Source organism: Tamandua tetradactyla, chromosome 5 (genome assembly GCF_023851605.1).
Source record: "Tamandua tetradactyla isolate mTamTet1 chromosome 5, mTamTet1.pri, whole genome shotgun sequence".
NCBI lineage: Eukaryota > Metazoa > Chordata > Mammalia > Pilosa > Myrmecophagidae > Tamandua > Tamandua tetradactyla.
Window position 1 is genome coordinate 162,867,742 of NC_135331.1, and position 18,812 is coordinate 162,886,553.

The 18,812-nt window shown below is 40.9% G+C and overlaps 1 pseudogene; it reads left to right on the forward strand.

Annotated features, from left to right (window-relative positions):
• Positions 1–6,181: 6,181 nt before the first annotated feature.
• On the forward strand, positions 6,182–18,561 carry LOC143683371 (T-complex protein 1 subunit zeta pseudogene; annotated as a pseudogene).
• Positions 18,562–18,812: the final 251 nt, after the last annotated feature.

An 18,812-nucleotide genomic window follows, 5' to 3' on the forward strand; every position in this document is an offset into this window, starting at 1 on the left:
TGCCAACCTAAGAATATTGGTGTGAATAACCCACCCTGAGTCATTTTGTTAGTATAAACTATCAGATGTAGTTGGAACTTCACCACAAGTAACAAAAATATTCCCATCACTCTGGAAATTTCTAGGACATGGAAGTTGTCTCCCAGGAGCAAGGACGTGTCAAAGGTGAAATTCCTTGCTATATATTATCAGTCTTGACCACAAAGCCACGCATGGTATGTGGGAGGGATGGAGTCTTCCAGCAGCAGCAGCCCTGGACCTAAAGGACAGGTCCCAGCAAACAGACTCGTTCTCTTATAAGACATAAGTGATGCTACATAAGTGATGAGTTTCTTTTCTCCCTCACACAAAGAAAGCATGTCACCCACATAGATGGGAAGATAATGATATTTGGAAAACTCAAGATCCACCCTTGGAATTTAAGATGAACAGAGTTATCTAAAAAGTTTGTGAGGATATATTATCTTTCCATTTTTCTGAAGCTTTGGATGGGGGTTACCACCATGCTCTCAAATGGTGCTAGGGGCTGCCATAAGACAGTAACCTCTTCTTGCTCTTCCCCAGATATTGACATCATTCACTTTTTCACTTCTTTCAGACCTGTGATTAAATGTTTCCTTATCAAAGAGGTCTTTCTTGACCACCATCTTACAGAACATCCATCTCAACTCCTGTCACTTCCTAGATTCTTCATCTTGTTTTATTTTTTCTCACTAAACTTTTCTTGCTGTATTTTTTCTCATTAAACTTGTCCCCAGCGATTTGTCTCCCCTCCCCTGCCCCCAGATGGAAGGTATGCTTCCTAAGGGCAGGACCTTTGTGTCTTTTTGTTCACAGCTATATCCTCAGACCCTAACATAGTACCTAGCAAGTATAGGAGAACAAATATTTTTGGCATGAATGAGGCTCCGGGGAAATGTATTCACATTCTAATTGACGCTAACCCTGAAGATATATTCTCTAGGTGTGAAACCCTCAGTCCCTTGCTCTGATCTCTTCCCAGGTATCAGTTCTCAACCAGCACTTTTTATTAATTCAGCCTTAATCCCATTTCCCATGTCTTACCATGACTCTAAATTCTTAGTCCCCTTGTCCTGCCTCTATAAGTTCCTGAAAATTTCAACCTCCAGTCCATTAATATCTCTGGAACACATTAACATATTGATTACTTTTTCCTGCCTATCCATGTTTACTAATATTATCTTGAATGGCATACCCATGGTTTCCAGAGTAGAGCCAGATTATTGCTTAAAAGCAAGTAACAACCATGGTGCCCCAAACACCAAATTCTTACCTCTTGGGGTGATATATAAAGGCCAGATGTTACATTACACATACAGAACTTGTAGTGGAGGCAAGTAACACACGCACGCACACGTACACACACAAACACACAAAGAATCTGGAGATTTATACAGATAAGAGAGGCTGCTGTGCCCCTTCCCTCCTGAAAGTCTCCCTACCCATGTGATGGAAAGAATCCTAGATTTCCATGTAAATAAATCTCTACAAGAGTAAGATAAGCCCATGTTTTGCAATCCAGGAATTCTTGCCAGTTTTACAATCCAGGAATGTCTCCACAGTTCCTGCTTGCAGTTCCTCTTGAACAGTAAACACATACCTCTGAGAGGTAAGTCTCTTGGAATTCTCTCACATCTAATCAGTCATAAATTACCTTCCAGGCCTTGCTTGTCACCCAAGAATTAAGTTTCAGTAAAATGTGTTAAGAAAGCCTTAGCTGCACAAAAACATTAAAATGTTTTCTCTATAGCCTTATTCCCAAGTTTCCTTGCATCCATCAGCAACCTTATTTACCAGTATCAGAAACTTATCTGACTGATTTAAGCTGAAAAGGAAGATTGTATAGCCAGGCTTGGGAACTAAAAAAGTCCAAAGGGTTCTGTACAGAAGCCAGGGCTACAGCCAGCATCACTCCACAGAAAAAGTCTGGCATAACTAATGATGAATGCCAGATACCATGGACAACAAACACTGGACACCGTAGCAGAACTTATGCTAGTGCTACTACCACTAGAATGGCCACTAAAGTGCCACAAGAATGCATTAGCAAATCCATCATTTTTATCGTTGGTTTCTGCTTCAAATGCTGAAACTGGAGCATCTTATTGGTTGAATGTAGGACATGTGCTTCCACCCTAGCTGCAAAGGAGGATGGGAATGTGAGTCTGTCTTTTTTTTTTTTTTTTTTTTTTTTTTTTTTTTTTTTTTTTTTAAAGGAAAGACAGAGAGAAGGAAGGAAGGATAGAAGGAAGGAAGGAAGGAAGAAAGGGAAACATTTTTAAAAATTTTCTTGTTTTATTGTATTCTGTTTCTCCGTTTTTGTTACATGGGCTGGGGCCGGGAATCGAACCGAGGTCCTCCGGCATAGCAGGCAAGCACTTTGCCCGCTGAGCCACCGCGGCCCGCCCGAGTCTGTCTTTTTAGGTGGGTTGTAGGGTCTGATGTTTCAGAATTTCCCCAAAAAAGAAGGAAATTCAGATGCTAGGAAGCCACAAAACCCAACAAATATCCACAACCTTGCTACTTAATCTGCATTCCTTATCTCAGTCCTTATCTACACCCACCCAAGTGAATAAACCAGAAACCATAGCAACAGCTTTGAATTGTTCACACCTACATGCAATTGTCCTCACAGTTCTGTTGATTTTTTTTTCCCCTTGAGCATTTCTTGTATCTATACTTTTCTCTCCATCCCTATAATCAAGATCACAGGTGAGTATCATTACCTCCTTGGATTATTGCTATAGTATCTTACTTGGTTCAGCTGTGCCAGACCTCACCTCCCACCCCACCACAAGCCCCCACAATCAATCTTCAATACTACTATCACATAGATGTCTTTCTAAACTCTGATCAAATCATTCTGCTACTTAAAGTCTGTCAAGTGGTCCTTATCACATTCAGAATAAAGTTCAGACTACTGGAACGGCATCCAAAGATCTTTTGATTGACCCCATTTTCAGCTTCAGCTTCTTTTAATAATTTTGCAATGTGAATTTCAATCTTGGCAAAACACTACTTGTTCTCCAATTGTTCAGAGCTCTCTCAAACCATCACATTTATGTATGTGCTCTTGCCAATGCCTGAATGGCCTTCCAACCTTTACCGCTTAATTCCTACTTTCCCTTCAAGGCTTGGCTCATGACATCCTCTAGATGAGTCATGGTCCCATCCTCTGTGATCTCATAGCCCATTCTACACATATCTATTACAGTTCAATCATCATGTATTGGGTTATTTTATTGTCTCTCTCACTAAGTGATTTCTTTGAGGGTAGTGTCTTGTTATCTCTATATCCACATTTCCTTGAACATTCAATAAATATTCGGTGACGGAATAAAGAAATCACTGGAAGCAAAAAGGGAAGGCATTTCTTCTGGATGGATGAAAGTGAAATGTAAGATTAGATGGTGTGCTAGTTTGAAACTGTTGTGCACCGTAGAGAAGCCATGTTATTTAATCCTGATTTAATATTGAAGAGTGGGATCTTTTTGATTGGATTGTTTCCATGAAGATGTGACACACCCAGCTGTGGGTGGAACTTGTGATTGGATTATTGATATGGAGGTGTGACCTGCCCTATTGTGGGTGTGATCTTTTAATTAGATGAAGATGTGACTCAGCCCATTTAAGTGGGTCTTGATTAGTTTACCAGAGTCCTCCAAAAGAGGAAACATTTTGGAGAAAGCTTAGACACTTACTTTGGAGCTGAAAGAAACACAGACATTTGGAGATGCTTGGAATACCTACAGAGAGAGCCAAGGCCTAGAAATAGATGTTTGAAGATAAACAGCCCATCAGATGTCACCGTGTGCCTTCCAATGACATGATAAGCAAGTCAGAACCTAGAGCTGAGTCCTGGAGGAGCTAAGTGAAGGCCCACAGATGCTTAGAGAGGAGACCACTGGCACCAGAAGCTGGAAACAATGGAACCAGGAACAAGGACCAGCAGATGCCAGCCACACACTCCCATGCGACAGACATCAGCCTTTCTTGAGGCAAGGTTTCTTTCTCTGAATGCCTTAGTTTGGACGTTTTTATGGCCTTGGAACTTTAAACTTATAACTTAATAGAGTCCCTTTTTAAAAGCCATTCCATTTCTGGTATATTGCATTCCGGCAGCTTTAGCAAACTGAAACAGATGGATTATCCAAAGTCACACAGCTAGTTAATAACAGCATTATAGCTACACTTGACAACTAAGTCACTACTCTCCCCCATCTCCTTCATTCTTCTTCTATAAGGCATATGGTCTCTTCTGAAAATGTCACTACATATTTGGTTCTGTAAGAGAAAATTATATATGGAAGGGTCATGTGGGATTTTAATTTAGAAAATATTTTAAAAGATTGCCTCAATAGCCTGTTCATCACCTCAGGAAAAGTACTCAGGTTTCATCTTTTTGATATATAAAGAAATTTTTCCTACTATAAATATTTGAAAGTCAGTATCTTATAACATAGTCCCTGATCTGCCTCAGTGATGTTTGATGTGATGATACTTAACATGAGTACAAAAATCTGGGTTATAAGAGAGCAGGAGCTATTTTAACACACTGACGTGTCAATAATACGGTGCGTTAGGGAAGTCTAACACATGTTCGGTGTCATTCTCCCAGTCCTGGCCTACTCTCTCCACCATTTTCTATTGCATGTAGATGTCTCAGTCTGGTTCTGCTCCGCAGCCCAGGTAAGATGTTAGTTCTAATGACAAAGCCTGACCATACCTTGGACCCAGAAACTAGAGAACAGGCAGCCCCAGATGCTTATTAGTGCAGGAACTCTTAGTGGCAGGGCCCCCTCCTACTGCAGTGAATAAATAACCAATACTCTAAAACAGCGCAGGTTCTTTCCTTTCCTACACAAAATGGGGCATGTGGAGCCGATATTAGCAATTGACCTCCCTCAGAGATCAGCCACGATGAGCTCTCTCTTTCCCTGTTCTTGTGGGCCCTTTGGGCTGTATAAATAATAAAGTGATCATCCACTGAACGTTTCCGTTGTGTGTGGGCCTGTGCTCTCATGATGCGTAGCAATGTGCTCCAAGTGCCTTTGTGCTACCACTCTTATTAACAAAATCAGTTGTTTGTTTATATCCCAATGCTTAGATACTGTTTTTGCAGCAATTTTCTGCTCATTAAAGGTTACAATAGTATCAACCGATGGACATCCAGGAGCATATGGATGACCCAGAACAAAGTTGACCAATTCTGCATGTGAGGCTATAATTAGAGGACTAGAGCAGAATCCACCATTACTCAAAGTCTAATTGTGGCTCAGTAACATGGCCCAGACAGAACTAAAGAAGAATTTGCAAACTACTATTGCCTAGTGTTTTGTAGTTTCAAGTTAACAGATAATCATTCCTACATGGATTTTGGAAACAATAGGTGGTAAATATTTTCTTTTATCTTGTCTTTTCATTATTTGTATTATTTTCTATACTAGGAAGATTCAGGAGTTTGTCGTTAGAATAATGAAACAGAAGAGTAAGTCCTAAGAGGAAATAGGTATTTTGAAAACTGGAAATAAATTACTTGTTAATGACTATTATTATTTCCCAAATATACTTAAATTAAAAATCAAGTGGCAGAAATATGTTACACAATATGATAACATGTGTGTAAAATTATATATTTATAAATTTACACAATAATGTAAATACATTTTTAAAAGCCTATAACAGTGCTGCACTTCATCCCACGCCCCCACCATGTGCCATGTCCTGCCTCATCCATGCCATGAACCACCTCTGCATCCCCTACACCATGCCCTGTGCTGCACGCCATACACAGCACTGCCCTGCCACTACCACCCGTGTCCTGTCCTGACACTGTGACCCCATACCACGTCCCACCCCTTACTGTCCCATGCCGCAGCCCAGTGCCATACATCACCAACTCACCCCATGCCACCCCCACACCCTGCCACATCCTGCCACCTCAACCCATGCTCTCACATGCACGCCATAACCTCCATGCTCCCACCCAGCACTTAGTCCTGACACCACTGTGCCACCTCCTGCTCTGCGCTTGCCCCATATCATGTCTCACCCTATGCCCCACCCCCGCCACGCACTCTGTGCCTCTATTCCCACACCCCTGCACAATGTGCCCTGTGCCAGACTCCACACCACATCCCATGCCCCTTTGCCCTGCCCCATGCCCCAGACACATATATCCAGCAGACATTTCCAGGTTGGCTGTGGACGAGTACAGCTGACATACCCATTGCCACAACCCAACGTTATTCCAAGCGGACCCACTATCAGAATATCCAGTGAGGTACACACTGCCCAAGTGCCAGCCCCAGGATCAGCAGCATTCAGCATGCACCAGGACCAGTGGACCTGCCTGGAATTGCACCAGGTCTCCATCCCCCTCACCCAGCTGCCACAGTTGGAGAGAAGTGGGCTTAAGGGGAAGAGGAGGCCCAAGAGCATCATCTCCTGGGAAGAAACAGAAAGTGCAGTCTGGCCAACTGACTATCTGTCTAGCTCCAAACAGATCTTTAAGTAGAACGACATCACCTGTATGAGGTCCAGGCCTTGGTTTATGGGGAAATACTGATGAACCAAATGCAAAAGAAGACTGTCAGTGCAAACCCAAGCAAATACAAAACCTTAGACAACTGAGGGCAATCAACTTTCAAAATAATGCAATCAAGAAAACCAAGTGCCTAAAAGCCAACAGAAAATCACAAAGCATATGAAGATACATGGAGATATGCCCCAGCCAAATGACCAAATTAAAAGACCAGAGGACATGCAGACTTTGAAAGGACTAAGCAAAGATGTTCATACAGATTTCCGAAATAAATTCAATGGGTTGGCTAATGGCAAAAAGGGTATCAAGAAAACACTAGAAGAGCAAAAAGATGAATTTGAGAGAATAAGTTGAAAAATAGCAGATATCAAAGAGACGAAAGATACTATAGATGAAATTAAGAACACACTAGAGACACAAATAGCAGATTTGAAGAGACAGAAGAAGAACAAGTAAACCAGGGGACAGGATAATTGAATTCGAATGCACAAAAGAGAAAATAGAAGAAAAAAAAAAAAAGGTAATATTTGAATTGGATTTCAGGGAAATGATGGAAATCATGAAGCACGCAAATATAAGAATCATCGGTGTCCCAGAAGAAGAGAAGAGAAAAGGGCTAGGAAGATTAGTAGAGGAGATGAGGAAACTTCCCAAGACATATTTAATCAGCCTGTCAATTTGGATGAAAGTCCTGAAAGTAGCAAGAGAAAAGCAATTCACCACATACAAGGGAAACCACATAAAATTGAGTTTGGACAGGCACCACTGAGTCAAGAAGGCATGGTATGATATATTTAAGATCCTGAAAGAGAAAGACTTCCAGCCCAGAATTCTTTATGCAGCTAAGCTGTCCTTCAAAAGTGAGGGAGAGATTAAAATTTTCAGACACAGACAAAGGCTGCCAGATTTTGTCAACAAGAGACAGCCCTACAAAGAAAATTCAAGGGAGTTCTGTCAACTGAAAAAAAAAAAAAAAAAAAAAAGACAGGAAAGGGAGGTCTAGAGGAGGGCACAGAACTGAAGAGTACTGGTAAGGGTAACTTAAAAGATGAAAAGAGGAAGAGGGAAAAGAATATATAGATCGGACAAATAAAAACCAAAGGATAAGATGGTAGATTCAAGAAATGCCTTTACAGTAATGACTTTGAACATTAGCACACTAAACTCACAATAAAAAGACACAGATTGGAAGAGTGGATTAAGAAATATGATCCATCTATATGCTGCTTACAAGAGACTCATCTTAGACTCAAGGACACAAATGGATTGAAAATGAATGGATGGAAAAAGCTGTCCCATGCAAACTGTAACCAAAAGAAAGCAGGAGTAGCCATACTAATATCAGACAAAATAGGCTTTAAATGTAAAGAAATCTTAAGAGACAGGGAAGAACACTACATATTAATAAAAGGGACAATTCACCAAAAAGAAATAACAATGATAAATGTTTATGCTCCCAATCAAGGAGCTCCAAAGTACATGAGGCAAACATTGGTAAAACTGAAGGGAGCAATAGACATGTCAACAATACTACTGGGAGACTTCAATACTCTATTATCCCCTATAGATAGAACAAGACAGAAGAGCAACCAAGAAATACAGAATTTAAACAATTTGATATATGAATTAGACCTAACAGACATATATAGACTATTATACCCCCAAAACTAGGATATATATCCTTCTCTAGTGTTCATGGAATCTTCTCCAGGATAGGTCATAAGCTGGGGCATAAAATGGGTCTTTATAAACTCAAAAAGATTGAAATTATTCACAGCACTTCCTTTGATTTAAAAAATGAATGAAGCTGGAAATCAGTAACCACCAAAGTACCAGAAATTTAAGAGAGTAAATAATGCACTCCTAAACAATCAGTGGGTCAAAGAAGAAATTGCTAGAGAAGTGGATAAACATCTGGAGATGAATGAAAATGAAAATACATTATCAGAACTTATGGGATACATCAAAGGCAGTGCTGAGAAGGAAATCTGTTGCCTAAATGCCTATATTAAAAAAGAAGGAAGAAAGGTGCACGGGTGGTTCAGTGGTAGAATGCTTGCCTTCCATGTGGGAGACTGGGGTTCAATTCCCAAACCATGCACCTAAAAAAAAGGAAGAGCAAAGATCGAGGTTTTGACTGCTTACCTGGAGGAACTAAAGAAAGAACAGCCAACTAATCTCGAAGCAAATAGAGGAAGAATAATAACAAAGATAAAAGCAGAAATAAGTGATTGGAGAACAAAAAAATAATAGAAAGAATCAATAAAACCAGAATCTGATTCTTCGAGAAAATCAATAAAATCGATGTTCCCTAGTTAGGCTGACAAATAAAAAAAGACAGAGGATGCGAATAAAATCAGAAATGAGAAGGGGATGTTACCATGGACCCTGAAGAAATAAAAATAATCATAAGAGGATACTATAAACAACTATAAACCAACAGACTAGACAACTTAGATGAAATGGACAAATTCTTAGAAGTATATGAACAACTTACACTGACTCAAGAACAAACAGTAGATCTCAACAAATCAATCACAAGTAAAGAGATTCAGTCATCAAAAATCTTCCTACAAAGAAAAGACCAAGGCCAGACGGCTTCACAGGGGAATTTTATCAAACATTCTAAAAAGAACCAACACCAGTCCTACTCAACCTCTTCCAAAAAATTGAGGAATAAAGAACACTACCCATCTCATTTAATTAAGCTAGCATCACTCTAATACCATGACCAGGCAAAGATGCTGCAAGAAAGGAAAACTACAGACCAATCTCCCTAATGAACACAAATGCAAAAATTCTTAACAAAATACTAGCAAATCAAATCCAATGAAACTTTAAAAGAATTATACACCACAACCAAGCAGAGTTTATATCAGGAATGCAACACTGGTTCAAGACAAGAAAATCAATGTAATACAGCATAGTAACAAGTAGAAAGGGAAAATCACATAATCACCTTGAATGATGCTGAAAAAGCACTTGACAAAATTCATCATCTTTTCCTGATAAAAACACTTCAAAAGTAGGAATTGAAGGAAACTTCCCCAATAAGATAAACGGCATATATGAAAAACCCACAGCCAGCATCATACTGAAAATGTGACAGACTGAAAGCCTTCCCCCTAAGATGAGGAATGAGAGAAGGATGCCCTCTGCCAGCACTGTTATTCAACATTGTACTAGAAGTTCTAGATACAGCAATCATGTAGGAAAAGAAGACAAATGACATCCAAATCAGAAAAGAAGTAAAACTTTCAAAAATTGCAGACGACATGATACTATACTTGGAAAATCCTGAAGAATCTATGACAAAGCTACTTGAGCTAATAAACAAATTCGGCAAGGTAGTGGGATACAAGATTAATGTGCAAAAATCAGTAATGTTTCCATACACAAGCAATAACATAACTGAAGAGATAATTAAGGAAAAATACCATTCAAAATAGCAACTAAAAGAATCTGTCGACACAAGCAGACATTTGCACACCGAAGTTCATAGCAGCATTATTCACAATTGCCAAAAGATGGAAACAATCCAAGTGTCCAACAACAGATGAGTGGATTAAAAATGTGGTATATACATAAGATGGAATATTATGCAGCAGTAAGAAAAATGACATCCTGAAACACATGACAAGATGGATGAACTTTGAGGACATAATACTGAATGAAATAAGCCATACGCAAAAGGATAGATACTATATGATTCCACTTTTATGACTATGGTAAAGGTAAAATTAGAGGCTTATAATACAGAATGTAGGGGACCTAGAGATACATGGAAGCTAGAGATGGAATGAATGGGTAGCTAATGAGGTTGAACTCAAATGTAAAGTAATAGACAGAAGTGAACATGGTTTGCTAGTGGGTCTATAAGTAATATTGAAAGTGAACATGATTGAAAGGGGTTGCATAGTCCCATGTGTCCCACTGATTAACACTAGATACATAAATAAATTCTTGCATGAACTACTTCAAAGGTATGAATCTTATTCAAAGAATGTATAAGTTCAGGGTATAGGAGGAAAACTGCTATTGCATGCTATGGGCTCTGTTTAATAAGAAAACAATTGTACCACAACAACACATGGGGTAAATAGTGAGGGGATGGACAAGAGTTGAGAGGAGGTTTAGACTTTCTGTTTGGTGAGGGTATGTTTATTAGTTATCTTTCTCTTGGGAACAATGAAATTATCTAAAATTGGGAGTATTGATGGACTGTTGACTTTGGATATCATACATGATGCCTAATGAATGGAGGTGGCTGAAGGATGCACTGATTGAGAAGTAGATTGGTGAACAATGGTGAGTATATATATATATATATATATATATATATATGATTGAATATTGTGCTGCTATAAAAAGGAACAAAGTTGTGAGGCATGCAACATTGTGAATGAACCTGTGGGACATTTAGTAAGGCAAAATAAGCCAGAAACAAAAGAATAACTATCATATGGTCTCACTTAGAAAATGCTTATAAGAAAACAAGGACCTAAACTGTAAGCTCTTAGAACAGTCACATTTAGTCTGGAGCAGTAATTCTTATTTCTGCATTTTGAGAGGCTGTTGAATATATGTATAGGGTGGGCCACGGTGGCTCAACAGGCAAGAACACTTGCCTGTCATGCCAGAGGACCCAGGTTCGATTCCCGGTGCCTGCCCATGTAAAAATAAATAAATAAATAAATAAATATATGTATAACCTGGTATTTAGGAAGAAGAACAAAGCCAATCAGGTCAGTATTAAGGTAATTCAGAATACAGTGGTAAGGATGACATTGTCTGTTGACCCTCATCTACTCTTTGAGACCAAGGGAAGAAAGGTCTATTTCGTCCAGAACCTGTATTTTCTGTAGCACATAATCTAATCAAAACTGTCCAGATAGATCATTTAAACAATTCAAACGCAGGGAGGACAGAATAGGAATGAGGGCTTTTAACCCTCTATTACTTAATGTAATGCCTGAATACATCCCAAAGTATATTAAGCAGATAATCAAAAAATATTGGCAGACCTTTCAGCCACACTGAGCCTGTCTTGGAGTTTTCTCCTCTATCTCTGCTGGGTCAGCTATGGTGGCTATGAAGACCCTGAACCCCAAGGCTGAGGTGGCTCAAACCCATGGATCACTGGTGGCCAACATTAGCATGGTGAGAGGACTATAGGACGTACTGAGACAAACCTGGGGCCCAAGGGCACCATGAAGATGCTTGTTTCTGGTGCAGGAGACATCAAGCTAACTAAAGAGGGCAATGTGCTGCTTCATGAAATGCAAATTCAATGCCCAATAGTCTCCTTAATGGTAAAAGTAGCAACAGCCCAGGATGATATAACTGGTGATGATACTACTTCCAATGTCCTAATCATTGGAAAGCTACTGAAACAAGTTACAAGCTACTCTACATTTCTATAAAGCACCTTTATGGAATTTTGTGGAAATAGGAAGTATAGAGATGTTGGCTGGTTGTTGTTAAATACAGTGTATCTAACTTTAATGAGTGAAACCGATGAGTTTAAGGCTTCAAACGAGGAGCTTAAGGCTTCAAACAAGAAGCTTAAGCACTGTCCGACAGATGTAGATGTTTCTGTGAGTGTCCTGAAGGAAAATCTTATTTCCTGTAGCCGTAGACTTGAGATCTCAGAAAATCAGACTCAGAATCTTATTGTTAGAGTAGCAACTTTACAATGTAAATTGAAATCTCAATCTTGAATGGTGTCTGCTGTTAAAGTGATGGCATTGATTGGAAAGGAGTGGGATCCTGAAAAATGGGATGGTGACATATGGATCGATAATGATGTCAATAGTGAGGTTGAAACCCTAGGTCATGCTAAATCTTCTCGAGATAACCCTGTAATAGTCTGCCCTGAGGACATAGCTGCCCCACCTCCAGCCTGCCTTGAGGAGTTGGTCACCCAAACTCCACCTGGAGGGATTAGCCCTAGAGCGATTAATCCTATTTCACCAAATGAAACTGCAAATGAATGTCCTGAGGCAAATGGGATGGAAGAGACTTTTAATTCTTTTCATGACCCACCCTCATCACCCCTCATTTCTTCCAGACTTATAACTAGACTAAAGTCCCAACAGGCCCCTAAAGGTGAGGTACAAAGTATCACACACGAGGAGATACGTTATGCTCCAAAAGAACTGTGTGAGTTTTCTGATTTATATAGACAGAAATCTGGGGAATACGTGTGGCAATGGATTTAAGGGTGTGGCATAATGGTGGGAAAAACATAAGACTGGATCAGACTGAATTTATTGATATGGGCCCACTAAGCAGAGATTCTGCATCCAATGTTATAGCTCGAGGGATTACAAAAGGCATTAACAGTTTGTTTGGATGGTTGGTTGAAACATGGATCAAAAGGTGGCCCACATTACCTGAGGTTGAAATGCCAGAACTGCCCTGGTATAATGTAGATGAGGGGATCCAGAGGCTTTGAGAGATTGGAATGTTAGAGTGGATTTATCATGCAAAGCCTGCTCTTACACCCCAGGAATGTCCAGAGGTGTAAGATGGTGAGAAATAAATTTGTGAGACTAGCGCCATTATCCCTGAAGAGCTCTGTAATTGCACTTCTCTGTAGGTGGGATATTACTGTGGGAACTGCTATCCCTGAGCTGGAATCCTTAAACACAATGGGGATGACTGGATCCCAAGTTGGCAGAAGTCAGGTGGCAGCATTTAATCGCCAAAGACAGGATGGATGTGGCTATTATAATAGACAGCAAACTCAAAGCAGGAGTCAAAATAATCTGACTTGCAGAGATTTGTGGCATTGGCTAGTAAATCATGGGGTACCTAGAAATATAACAGATGGGCAGTCTACTAAATTCTTGCTTGAACTGTATAAACAAAAGAGTTCTAGGTCAAGTGAACAGAAGTCTAACTTGAATTACAAAAACATAGAGTGACAGCCCTTTAATCAATTTCCAGACTTGAGACAGTTTACAGACCCAGAGCCCCTTGAACATAGGGGAGACCAGATCCTTTTGGGGGAGAACCCTGTTACACTGCCACAAATCTATACTGCTAATCTTCCTCCAAGCCTTCCCTAAGGAGACCGATGGCCTTTTACCAGGGTAACTGTGCATTGGGGAAAAGGAAATGATCAGATATTTCAGGGATTATGAGACACTGGTTCAGAAGTGACATTAATTCCAGGGGACCCAAAACATCACTCTGGTCACCAGTCAGAGTAGGGGCTTATGGAGGTCAGGTCCACCTCACAGTGGGACCAGTGGGGCCCTAGACCCATTCTGTAGTTATTTGCCCAGTTCCAGAATGCATAATTGGAATAGACATATTGAGCAACTGGCAGAATCCCCACATTGGCTCTTTAACTTGTGCAGTGAAGGCTATTAAAGCCAAGTGGAGGCCACTAGAACTGCCCCTACCTAGCAAAATAGTAAATCAGAAGCAATACTGGATTCCTGGAGGGATTGCAGTGATTACTGCCACTCTTAAGGATCTGAAAGATGCAGGGGTGGTGATTCCCATCACATCCCCATTCAACTCTCCTATTTGGCCTGTGCAGAAAACAGATGGGTCTTGGAGGATGACAGTGGATTATCATAAACTCAACCACGTGATAACTCCAATTGTAGCTGCTGTTTCAGATATAGTATCATTGCTTGAGCAAATCAATACATCCCCTGGTACCTGGTATGCAGCTATTGATCTGGCAAATGCTTTTTTTCTCAATAGCTGTTAGTAAGGACCACCAGAAACAGTTTGCTTTCAGCTGGCAAGGTCAGCAAGATACTTTCACTGTCCTATCTCAGGGGTATATCAACTCTCCAGCCCTATGTCATAATCTTGTCCGCAGGGACCTTGATCATTTCTGCCTCCCACAAGACATCACACTGGTCCATTATATTAATGATATCATGTTGATTGGACCTAGTGAGCAAGAAGTAGCAACTACTCTAGACTTACTGGTAAGGCATTTGCGTGTCAGAGGATGGGAGATAAATCCAACAAAAATACAGGGGCCTTCCACCTCAGTGAAATTTCTAGGTGTCCAGTGGTGTGGGGCATGTTGAGATATCCCTTCTAAGGTGAAGGATAAGTTGCTGCATCTGGCCCCTCCTACAACCAAAAAAGAGGCACAATGCCTAGTTGGTCTCTTTGGATTTTGGTGACAACATATTCCTCATTTACCATACACCACAGAGTAGTGTGCTACTCTGGCCCATTCATTGAGTGACCAGAAAAGCTGCTAATTTTGAGTGGGGACCTGAACAAGAGGAGGCTCTGTGACAGGTCCAGGCTGCTGTACAAGCTGCTCTGCCACTTGGACCATATGATCCCACAGATCCAATGGTGCTGGAAGTGTCAGTGGCAAATAGAGATACTGTTTGGAGCCTTTGGCAGGCCCAAAGGAGATTCTCTATAGGAGAATCACAACACAGACCCTTAGGATTTTAGAGTAAAGCCTTACCATCTGCTGCAGATAACTACTCTCCTTTTGAGAAACAGATTTTGGCCTGCTACTGTGCCTTAGTAGAGACTGAATGCTTAACCTTGGGCCACCAGGTTACCATGAGACCTGAGTTGCCTATCATGAGCTGGGTGTCATCTGACCCACAAAGCCATAAAGTTGGGCATGTGCAGCAGCACTCCATCATAAAATGGAAATGGTATATATGAGATAGGGCCAGAGCAAGTCCTGAAGGCACAAGTAAGTTACATGAGGAAGTGTTCCAAATACTCATGGTCTCCACTCCTTCCACATTACCTTCTCTTTCCCAGACCAGAGCTATGGCCTCTTGGGGAATTCCTTACAGTGAATTGACTGAGGAAGAGAAAACTCGGCCTGGTTTACGGATGGCTCAGCACAATATGCAGGTACTACCCGAAAGTGGACATCTGCAGCACTACAACCCTTTTCTGAGGTGCCCTTGAGGGGAAATCCTCCCAGTGGGCAGAACTTTCAGCAGTGCACCTAGTTGTTCATGTTGCTTGGAAGGAGAACTGGCCAGAGGTGCATTTGTATACTGACTCATGGGCTGTTGCTAATGGTTTGGCTGGATGGTCAGGGACTTGGAAAGAACATAATTGGAAAATTGGTGACGAAGAGGTCTGGGGAAGAGGTATGTGGATAGACCTTTCTGAGTGGGCAAAAAACATGAATATATTTGTGTCCCATTTGAATGCACACAAGAGGGTGACTTCAGCAGAGGAAGGTTTCAAAAATCAAGTGGATAAGATGACCTGTTCTGTGGATACCAGTCATTCTCTTTCCCCAGCAACTTCTGTCATTGCCCAATGAGCTCATGAACAAAGTGTTCGTGATGGTAGAGATGGAGGTTATGCATGGCTTAGCAACATGGACTTCCACTTACCAAGGCTGACTTGGCTACAGCCACTGCTGAGTGCCCAATCTGCCAGCAGCAAAGACCCATACTCAGCCCTCAATATGGCACCATTCCTTGAGGTGTCCAGCAGCTACATGGTGGCAAGTTGATTACATTGGACCACTCTCTTCATGGACGAGGCAGCAATTTGTTTTAACTGGAATAGACACATACTCTGGATATGGGTTTGCTTTCCCTGCACGCAATGCTTCTGCCAAAACTACCGTCCATGGGCTTACAGAATGCCTTATTCATCGTCATGGTATTCCACACAGCATTGATTCTGATCAAGGAACACACTTCACAGCAAATGAAGTGTGAGAATGGGCACATGCTCATGGAATTCTCTGGTCTTACCATGTTCCCCATCATCCAGAAGCAGCTGGATTGACAGTACGGTGAATGGCCATTTGAAAACTCAATTACAACTAGATGGCAGTACCTTGAAGGGCTGGGGTAATGTTCTCCAGGAAGCTGTATATGCTCTGAATCAGCGTCCACTGTATGGTGCTGTTTCTCCCATAGCCAAGATCCATGGGTCCAGGAACTAAGGGTGGAAATGGGAGTGGCAGCACTCACTATTACCCCTAGTGATCCACTAGGAAAATTTTTGCTTCCTGTCCCTGCGATCCTGAGCTTGGCTGATCTACAGGTTTTAGTTCCAAAAGGTGGCGTGCTTCCACCAGGAGAAACAACAATGATTCCATTGAACTGGAATCTAAAACTGCCACCTGGTCACTTTGGGTAACTCATGCCCCTGGATCAACAAGCCAAGAAGGGGATTACATTACTGCCTGGGGTGATTGACCCTGACTATCAGGGGGAAATAGAACTGCAACTACACAATGGAGGTAAAGAAGAGTTTTCTTGCAATATAGGGGATTCCCTAGGGCATCTTTCAGTACTACCAAGCCCTGTGATTAAAATCAGTGGAAAACTGCAACAACCCACCCCCAGCCAGACTACCAATGGGTCTGAAACTTCAGGAATGAAGGTTTGGGTCACCCCACCAGGCAAAGAACCATGGCCAGCTGAAGTCCTTGCTGAAGGTAAAGGGAATATGGAATGGGTAGTGGAAGAAGGTAGTGATAAATATGAACTATGACCACATGATCAGTTACAGAAATGAGGACTGTAATGCTGTTTTGTTCATGTTATACTATTTAAGTTGTAAGATATCAAGTTTAAGAATGATTATTACCCAAGGACTTGCACCCTATTCTGGAGAGATTTAATATGTTCCTGGTTATATGCAGGACAGTTGAATATTGTTAGGAGAGAAAAAAGATGTGTCTTATTGTTTTCTATTTAGAAATTAGTTATGGTTTAAGGTGATGAGTATAGCTGCCAAGTTGACAAGGGGTGGACTGTCATGGTCAGGTTCATGTGTCAACTTGGCCAAGTGGTGGCACCTGTTTGTCTGGTTGGGCAAGTGCTGGCCTGTCTTTTGCTGTGAGAACATTTTATAGAATTAAGTCATGATCATATTGGCTACATCCACAGCTGATTTCATTTGTAATCAGCCAAGGGGAGTGTCTTCTGCAATGAGTGGTGCTTAATCTAATCACTGGAAGCCTTTTAAGGAGGATTCAGAAGAAACAGGCTCTCTTCCTGCTTCGGCCAGTGAGCCTCTCCTGTGGAGTTCATCCAGACCATCCATTGGAATCATCAGCTTCACAGCCTGTCTTATGGATTTTGGACTGTACGTTCCCACAGTGATGTGAGACACTTTTATAAATTTTATATTTACAAATATTTCCTGTTGATTCTGTTTCTCTAGAGAACCCTAACTAATACACCTGCCATGCCAGAGACCCAGGTTGGATTCCTGGTGCCTGCCCATGCAAAATAATAATAATAATAATAAAACTGAAAAAGAAAGTCTGTGGTGATTCAGATTTGTTGTCATTAATCAAAAGGGAATTGACCCCTTTTCCTTAGAGGCTCTTGCAAAAGAAGGCATAGGAGTCTCTGTATAGAGCTAAAAGGAGAATTATGGAAAGGCTGATTCTTGCTTGTTGTGGAATAGCTCTTAATTCTTTGGATGACCTAAATCCTGACTGGGGCATGCAGACCTTGTCTATGAGCATACATTGGGAGAAAAGTTCACCTTTATTGAGAAATGTAACAATCTTCATTCTGTGATAGTACTGGTGAAAGGACCAAATAAACACACACTTACTCAAATCAAAGATGCAATAAGATGATCTGAGGGCTGTCAAAAATGCTATTGATGATGGCTGTGTGGTTCCAGGTGCCCATGCAATGAAAGTGGCAATGGCAGAAGCTCTAGTTAAATACAAGTCCAGTGTAAAGGGCAGGGCCCAACATGGAGTCCAAGCATTTGCTGATGCATTGTTCATTATTCCCAAGGTTCTTGCTCAGAACTCTGGTTTTGACCTTCAGGAAACACTAGTGAAAGTACAAGTGGAACATTCAGAATCAGGTCAACTTGTAGGTGTAGACTTGAGCATAGGTGAGCCAAAGGTAGCAGCAAAAGTAGGCATATGAGATAACTGTTGTGTAAAGAAATAGCTTCTGCACTCATGCACTGTGATTGCCACCAACATTATCCTGGCTGATGAGAACATACAAGCTGGAATGTCTTCTCTAAAAGATTGAACTGAAGTTTCCCTTGTATCATCTGAATCATGAAAATTAGACCATGATCCTAGGAATATAACTATGGAATTTTTGTCCAAAACTCCAAATGACTTCCAAAGGAATTTTTTACCCATATTAAGACAGGAGGATAAACTATGAAGTTCTTAAATCATAATTAGTGTTTTTTAAATTGCACTGAAGTGTACACTTATAAAGCAGGTCCTTTTTACCTCGTGAACAGGATGTTTTACTTTAGCTACAGCTTCAAG